General features: G+C 47.3%; 1 pseudogene; it reads right to left on the reverse strand.

The window, feature by feature from the left end:
* Window positions 1-5,314: 5,314 nt before the first annotated feature.
* Window positions 5,315-5,726, reverse strand: LOC105520966 (annotated as a pseudogene).
* Window positions 5,727-8,935: the final 3,209 nt, after the last annotated feature.

An 8,935-nucleotide genomic window follows, 5' to 3' on the forward strand; every position in this document is an offset into this window, starting at 1 on the left:
CTTCAGTAGTAGCTCTCCATCCTCTCTGTTGAGAGACTTAAGCTCCTTAGGTCAGGTCAGTTAGGACTCTCTCTCTGCTCAGGGTCTGGTCTCCAGCTTCAGCCGCTCCTCCATACCTCACTCGGGCAGACTTGACCCTTTTTCTAGGATAAAATTAACCAAGAGGGATGCAGAGGATGCTCACAAGAGAGCCAAGGGCTGAATGTGCATTTCAGAGTCTCGGGAAGCAGAGGTAAGTGTGAATGACACAGAGGAGATTTAGAGCAGGGGGAGGTTCAGCACAGGGCTGTCTCCAAAGGACCAAAGCCTTAGGGAGGGATTAGAAAGGCCTTGCAGAGACACAGGAAGGATGGCAGATACCAAGGTTAAGGAAGAATTTGCTTTCCTCCCACAAAACCAGAAAACATGGTTAAATGGAAAGTTGCTGTATTTATCTCCTAGGGCTGCCTTAAAAAGTACCACAAACTGGGTGGCTTCAATTAACAGAAATTTACTCCCTTACAGTCTGGAGTCCATAAATCTAAAATCAAGGTGTCAGTAGGCAGGGCTGGTTCCTTCTTGGGGACTCAAGAAAAAATCTGTTCCGTGCCTCTGTCCTGGCTTCTGGTGGCTGCCAGCAACTCTTGAAATGTATTGGAGCTACATAACTCTGGACTCTGCCTCACTGTCTCATGGTTACACGGCTGTCTCCCTCTCTCTCCATCTGTTTCTTCTTCCTTCTTCCTTCTTCATTCTTCCTTCTTCCTTCTTCTTCCTTCTTCATTCCTCCTCCTTCTCCTCCTCCTTTTTGAGACAAGGTCTTGCTCTGTCACCCAGGCTGGTGTGCCGTGGTGTGATCACAGCTCACTGCAGCCTCAACCTCCAGGCTCAAGTGATCCTCCCACCTCAGCCTCCTGAGTAGCTGAGATTGTAGGCACATGCTACCATGCATAGCTAATTTAAAAAAAAATTTTTTTTTTGAGATCTCCTTATTTTGCTCAGGTTTGTCTCAAATTCCTGGCCTTAAGTGATCCACCTGCCTTGGCCTCCCAAAGTACTGAGATTACGGGCATGAGCCACCACACCCAGCCTCTTCTCTTTTTATAAGAACTCATCCTATTCCAGAATGCCGTTATCTTAACATACATTTTATTTACATATGTAATGGACCTATTTCCAAAAAAGGCCAAATTCACAGGTACCAGTCCCCAAATCTGTGTTGCTTTGCTAAGACCATTGTGACACCATAAACTGAGTGGCGTAAGCAATAGCAGTGTATTCTCGCACAGCCGTGGAGGCCAGAAGTCCAACATCAAGATCCCAAGCTGGTTCCTCCGGGGGCTGTGAGGGCAGGATCTGTTCCAGGCCCCTTTCCTCAGCTTGTGTCAGATGGCTGCCTTCTCCCTGTGTCTCTTCATATCCTCTTCCCTCCGTGCATGTTAGAACTTCAACCTATGTTTTTGGGAGACCCAATTCAACCCACAACAATTGGCCACTTTGGGAGAGCTCTTGCAAGCCTAACGGGATATCCTGGATGGTCGCGGTTGCCTGGGGGTTGGGGAGGGGAATTTTCACAACATTTTATACAATAGTCTTTTTTTTTTTTTTTTTTTTTTGAGACAGTCTGTCACCCAGGCTGGAGTGCAATGGCAAGATCTCAGCTGCCGGCAACCTCTGCCTCCTGGGTTCAAGTGATTCTCCTGCCTTGGCCTCCCAAGTAGCTGGGGTTACAGGTGCCCGCCACCGTGCCTGGCTAATTTCTGTATTTTTAGTAGACAGGGTTTCACCACATTGGCCAGGCTGATCTCAAACTCCTGACCTCAGGTGATCTACCCGCCTTGGCCTCCCAAAGTGCTGGGATTACAGGTGTGAGCCACCGTGCGCCGCCTATACAATAGTCTTTAAAGAAAGAAAGATTTTCTATTCCTTTCTCTATTTCGTAGGGAGCTATCTATCTTGAGCCTTAGTCATTTTTTATTCTCCATACATTTAACATCGTACAAAATAGGGCCTTGATAAAGGTCCATGGAGTTTACTGAGCCCCCAGCAGCATGGGCAGTGCCTGGCACTTAGAGCAGAGGATGTGGTCGAGGCCAGTGAAATAGAAGTTGACTTCCAAATTACACAGACCAGGTTCAAATCCTAAATTTGTTTTGTGATGACTCTGGTGGCCCTGAATTAACCCTCCAAGCCTCTGTTTGCTCATCTGTAAAATGGAAACTCTCAGAGTATCTACCCTTTGCGGTTGCTACAAGGACAAAATGATGTAATGCACATCTGATGCTCAGCAGAGGGCCTGGCTCATGACAGGTGCCTCATAAACACTACAGTTGGGCACTCAGTGAATGTGTGTTGACTTGAACTGCATAGCAACGTGATGTCCCGACTCAGGAAATATATTTACCTTCCAGCATTTCGGTGTGGATTGTAGAACATAGTGGGGTGCCTGGATTTCCCACACACACTTGCCCAGCCATAACACGCATTCGACAACTTTCTCATGATGGCCATCAACGTGAACATCGAAGGAAGCCTGCCTCTGGGGCTTTCTTAATCTGAATTCAGTGATCATCTAAACACGAGCGTTCATTTCCATGGTTGTAAACTTTGCCTTGGATTGTTTGACCTTGGACGTCGGGACTTTGTTTCTGCATTTGTTTCGCAACTCAATTTGGAGAGGGAAAAAAAACAACGGAAGGAGGGAGAGCTGCTTTGCAAGAGACACACCTTGTTCAAGACACATGGTAGAGTGGGTGGGTGGGTCCGCCTAACAGCTCCAAGAGAGGGTGGAGAACCTTTGTTCCCTAAACCTGCATCGTGTCACAACACACAGTGACGAGATGCGCAGCAGCATTCCACTGATTGTGGCAGACTGAGGGGAGAGTGAGCGGACATTAGAGCTATTTACATTCCCAACCAAGGCTGTGCTGGCTCCTCCCCTGGCCTTCCTGGTCCGATTCTGATAGACCTGGGTCAACAGAGATCCTGCAATAACTTTAGGGTCAGCCTCACCTCTGTGATCCCAGCACTTTGGGAGGCCGAGGCGGGTGGATCACAAGGTCAGGAGTTTGAGACCAGCCTGGCCAACATGGTGAAACTCCGTCTCTACTAAAAATATAAAATTAGCCGGGCATGGTGGCGTGCGCCTGTAATCCCAGCTACTCGCGAGGCCGAGGCAGGAGAATCGCTTGAACCCAGGAAGCAGAGGTTGCAGTGAGCTGAGATTGTACCACTGCACTCCAGCCTGGGTGGCAGAGCGACACTTCGCCTCAATAATAATAATACTAATAATAATTTAGGGTCAGTCCCAGATCCAGATGAATCGTGGTTTCCAAAAGGCAAAAGAATAAAGACATGTGAGCTACATGATGCAATGGGCTAAGGAGATTTGGCCAGCTGGACCAAAGGGTTTGGCATAACACACAGCTGGCTTCAGGCGTGGGCCATCTCCACCTCTCCTGAGCACAGACTTAGAGCACAGGAGAGGCCCAATGGCTGCGGCCAGATCCATCCTGAGGTACCTTCATTGCTTCCAGGTAGAAGAAAGTGGTTTGAGCTTATAGAGGAGGAGGGTTTGCTACACTGGGCTGACGCCGAGGTTTCTTGGAAGTGTGGGGGACAGTGGGGAGTGGGGAAAAGATGATTGACAGGACAAGATAAAGCTAATTGATCAGGATCCTCTCACCTCTCAATAATGTTGATAATAGTTCGCATTTCTGAGCTTTGGCTGTAAGACAGGTAGCAAATGAGGTGTTTGTCATATGTTATCTCTGGTTCTCACAACTCTCAAGGTGGCTTTTATTTTATTTATTTATTTTTTGTAGAAACAGGGTCTTGTTATGTTGTCCATAGGCTGGTCTCCTGCTGGCCTCAAGCGATCCTCCCCCCTCAGCCTCCTAAAGTGCTGGAACTACAGGCATGAGCCACCTCACCCAGCCTCCAAGGTGGTTTTTATTACACTCGTTCCATTTATCTATGACTGCATAATAAATGACTCAAACCACAGTGGTGGGAAGCCATAACTGCTTTATGATGCTCACGGCTTCTCTGGGTCAGGGGTTGGAAGGGGCTTGTCTCTGCTCCGTGATGTCTGAGCTGGGAAGACTTAGAGCACAGGAGAGGCCCAATGGCTGCGGCCAGATCCATCCTGAGGTTCATCACCTCCATGCCTTGCAGCTGCTGCTGCCACCGGCTGCACCCTCTGCGGGGGATGTCTGCAGTGCGCCTGCGTGAGGCCGCTCCACGAGCCTGAGCTTCCTCACAGCATTTCAAGTTCCAAGAATGAATGTCCCAGGAAAGGGAGCCAAGTGCAAGCTGTACCGCCTTCTACAGACCTGGAAGTCACACAGCATCACTTCTCCTCTTCCTGAGGTTCAAGTTCACCTCTCCACAGGAGGAGAGTTCAGTTGTCCTTGTAAGAAGAGCTGTGGATGGGAGATGTTGTTGCGGTCACCTTTGGAAATTTTTTCTGCCACGATACTTGTTCGAATGGAAGGTAATGCAGACTCGAAGAGTTCCATGGATCACTTGAGGCCAGGTGTTTGAGGTTAGCCTGAGTAACATAGCGAGACCCTGTCTCTATAAAACATTTAAAAACTAACTGGGTGTGGTGGTACGCGCCTGTAGTCCCAGCTACTTGGGACGCTGAGGTTGGAGGATTGCCTCAGCCCAGGAGTTCAAGCAGTGAGCTATGATCATGCACTCCAATCTGGGCAACAGAGCAAGATCCTGTCTCAAAAGAAAGAAAGATGGAAGGGAAGGAAGGGAGGAAGGGAAGGAAGGGAGGAGGGGAGGAGAGGAGGAGGGGGAAGGGAAGGAAGGGAAGGAAGGAAGGAAGGAAGGGAGGGAGGGAGGGGGGGAAGGGGAAGGGAGAAGGTTCAGCAGTTCCACAGCTGTTTTTGTTTTGAAGGTTCAGCAGTTCCACAGCTGTTTTTGTTTTGTTTTGTTTTTTGAGACAGAGTCTCACTCTGTTGCCCAGGCTGGAGTGTAGTCTTGCAATCTCAGCTCACTGCAACCTCTGCTTCCCGAGTTCAAGCAATTCTCCTGCCTCAGCCTCTTGAGTAGCTGGGATTACAGGCACCTGCCACCATGCACAGCTAATTTTTTTGTATTTTTAGTAGACACAGGGTTTCATCATGTTGGCCAGGCTGGTTTTGAACTCCTGACCTCAAATGATCCACCCACCTCGGCCTCCCAAAGTGCTGGGATTACAGGTGTGAGCACCTGGCCACAGTTCCACAGCTTTTTTTTTTTTTTTTCACATGAAAGTTTTTAGTTTATTAATCTGCTCGTGAAAAATCCAAAATGGACACAGGTAGCCTTTACTGCAGCACCTTTACTCCTTCGGCTTCTTTTTGCCAGCACCAACATTGGCCTTTGCAGTCCCCCTGACTTGCTTCATTCTGTTCTTGGGTTCCTTTCGTTGCTTTCTTGAGGTCTTTTTCTTCTCATACAGGCCGTGTCTTGCAAGTCTATGTTTGGGTTCATTTTTCTTTGCATAATCCAGGGAGTCATAAATCATGCCAAAGCCAGTTGTCTTGCCACCACCAAAATGAGTTCTGAATCCAAATACGAAGATGACATCCGGTGTGGTCTTGTACATTTTGGCTAGTTTTTCCCGAATTTCTGTCTTAGGCACTGTTGCCTTCCCGGGGTGAAGAACATCAATGACCATTTGTTTCCTCTGCAGTAGCCGGTTGGTCATGAACTTTCTAGTGCGGATAGTTACGGTGTCATTCATGATGGCGGCCTATCTCAGTTCCACAGCTTTTAAGTGCCAGCTCTGGGATCTGCACTCAAGCCACTTGGGTTTAAGGCACTTTTCTTCCATGTGACCGCACCCTGACACTGAAATCCCTGTGCCTTTGGGTTTCCTTTGCATGTTACTTTTTTCCTTGTAGTTGCCTCTAACCATCATCTCGCTGCTTCTTGATCCCTCTGATGTGCTTTGATTCACTTTTATCATCTTTAAACCAATGGTCCCCAACCTTTTAGGCACCTGGGACCAGTTTCATGGGAGACAATTTTTCCACACATGGGGGCGGGAGGGAGGGTTTTAGGATGGTTTGAGTGCATTCCATTTATTGTACACTTTATTTATATTGTGATTCCATTGTAATATATAATGAAATAATTATACAACCCACCATAATGTAGAATCAGTGGGATCCCTGAGCTTATCTTCCTGAAACTAGATGGTCCCATCTGGGGGTCATGGGAGACAGTGACAGATCATCAGGCATTAGGTTCTCATAAGGAGTGTGCAACCCAGATCTGTCCCTAGCATTTGCAGTTGACAATCGGGTTCATGCTCCTATGGGAATCTAATGCTGCCACTGGTCTGACAGGAGGCAGAGCTCACATGGTAATGCAAGCGATGAGGAGTGGCTGTAAATACAGATAGAGCTTCGCTCACTCTTCCACAACGTACCTCCTGCCGTGCGGCCTGATTCCTAACAGGCCACAGACCAGTACCTGGCAGGTGCTGCTGCTGCCCAGGGCATGGGGACCCCCGCTATAAACCATTTGCTCTTAAACTTCATTTCTGCCAATAAACAAAGCACAGATGTGACTCCATATGCAGCCTGCTCCCTCTGGGATCCCAGATCACACGCTGTGATGAGGGGGCTCCCGGATGTGCCATGGGGCTGACATCAATCCTGCCTTTTTCTCTTTCACCCCCAAAGCCCTCAGGAACACAAGAGAGGGCACTTGTTATTGGAATAAGACTGCAATCCACATTAAATACACAGGAAGCAAATCCTTACCACATTGACTGCTTAAATCCTTTTTCTAATAATTAAAAGCAGTCAACTTTGTAACTAGCGGAAGCACTATGGTTTGAGCCCAGAGCTTAAGATAATCAGATATGGGCTGGGGGCGGTGGCTCACGCCTGTAATCCCAGCACTTTGGGAGTTCGAGGTGGGTGGATCACCTGAGGTCAGGAGTTTGAGACCAGCCTGGTCAACATGGTGAAACCCCGCTTCCACTAAAAATACAAAAATTAACCAGGCTTGGTGGCACGCGCCTGTAATCCCAGCCATTGCACTCTGCACTCCAAGCTTACACTGTCAGCTTGAGCGACAGAGTAAGACTCTGTCTCAGAAAAAAAAAAAAAAAAATCAGATATGGCAGCCCCACTAGGTCAACAGGTAAATTCTCTTTCTCCAAATCCCACTTACAACCGTCCCTATATTGGTTCTTCTATTGTTCAGACATCTTACACATTTTCCTCATTAAAAACTGGATCTTTTGTGGTATACAATGTGCCCTAACCTCCTTCTAGTCCCTCATTTTCAGCCCAGCATCCCTGTCCCCTCCCGGCTATGTCATTCCTTTGTCCTCTGCCACTTGAAGTCTCTATAGGCTCTTTCATTGAGTCTTTCCTGCTTGTTCGCATCCTCCAAGGCTAAGAGCCCCCTCCATAGATTCTTAATGCATAACAGGTTCTCAGAGATCAGCTGTTTCAGCTGCAGTTACCAAACTCGGGGGTCTGATGTCTTCATCTGCTTGGGCTACCATAACAAAACCACAGGCTGGGTGGCTTCCGCAACAGGAATGTATTTCTCACAGTTCTGGAGGCTGGAAGTCTGCGATCAGGGTGCCAGCACGGTCAGGTTCTGGTGGGGGCACTGCTCCTGGCTCGCTGTGTGCTGATGTGGCCTTTCCTCAGTGTGTGTTGGAGCGGGAGAGAGCGTGCATGCAAGCTCCAGGGGTTTCATCTTATAAGGACACTAATCCCATCATGAGGGGCCCACCCTCATGACCTCAACTGAACCTCATTACCTCCCAAAGGCCCCATCTCCAAATACCATCATATTGGGGATAAAGATGGGGAGTGGGCACGATTCAGTTCAGAGTACTGGTGGACACATTTTAGGAGCCTGCCACTAGCTTTTAAGCTTCACTGCCATCTTACCTAGGGCTCCAGGGCACTGCAAATGGGAAAAAAGCAGTCAGCTGTTCACAGGAGATGTCTATTACAATTTCCCATTTCTTTTATGGTAGGTGGAGTAGTGAGGGCTTGGGAGACAGACTTCCTGGGGTTTGAATCCTAGTTTTTCTATTTATTAGCTGTGTGACTTTGGGCATATAGCTCAACCTCTCTGTGCTAATAACGATTCCTACCTTATAAGATAGTTGGGGGAGATTATATGCCATAAGGCAGGTAAAGCGTTAGCACTTAGCCTTTTAGATAATATAAACTATTTATTAGTCTTCCTATTTAACGATACAAGTGAGCCATTTTTTTCTGTCGAAAGAATAGAAAATGTGATGATAAAAGAGAAATGTGAGCTGGGCACAGTGGCTCACACCTGTAATCCCAGCACTTTGTGAGGCAGAGACAGGTGGATCACCTGAGATCAGGAGTTCAAGACCAGCCTGGCCAACATGGAGAAACCCCCCCCATTTCTACAAAAATACAAAAGTTAGCAGGGCATGATGGTGGTGCCTATAATCCCAGCTACTCAGGAGGCTGAGGCAGGAGAATCACTTGAATCCGGGAGGAGGAGGTTGCAGTGAGCTGAGATTGTGCCATTGCACTCCAGCCTGGGTGATAAAGCAAGACTCCATTTCAAAAAAAAAGAGAGAAATGTGGAAAAGGAAAAAGTAAGGGAATGATTTGAATGGGAAGGAAAGTTGGAATGAGTTGGGATAAGAGAGAGGTTAGGACAAGCCTCTGGAAAAAGGTACCCACAGTTTGCAGTCCACTAGAAGCAGAATGTAATTCACAAATGAAAGCCACAAGTAAGCCATGTATGTCATGTAAAGTTTTCCAGTAGCCACATTTAAAAAATAAAGAGACAGGTGAAATTAATTCTAGTAATATATTTTATTTAACCCAATTTATTTAGTTCTGTATGATAACCCACTATATGGTATATTTTAGATAACCCAATACAGTGACTACCGTACAAAATAACCTAAAATTATTAATATGACTTTTTTTTTTTT

This window comes from Colobus angolensis, unplaced genomic scaffold, assembly GCF_000951035.1.
Source record: "Colobus angolensis palliatus isolate OR3802 unplaced genomic scaffold, Cang.pa_1.0 Scaffold390, whole genome shotgun sequence".
NCBI classification, from domain to species: domain Eukaryota; kingdom Metazoa; phylum Chordata; class Mammalia; order Primates; family Cercopithecidae; genus Colobus; species Colobus angolensis.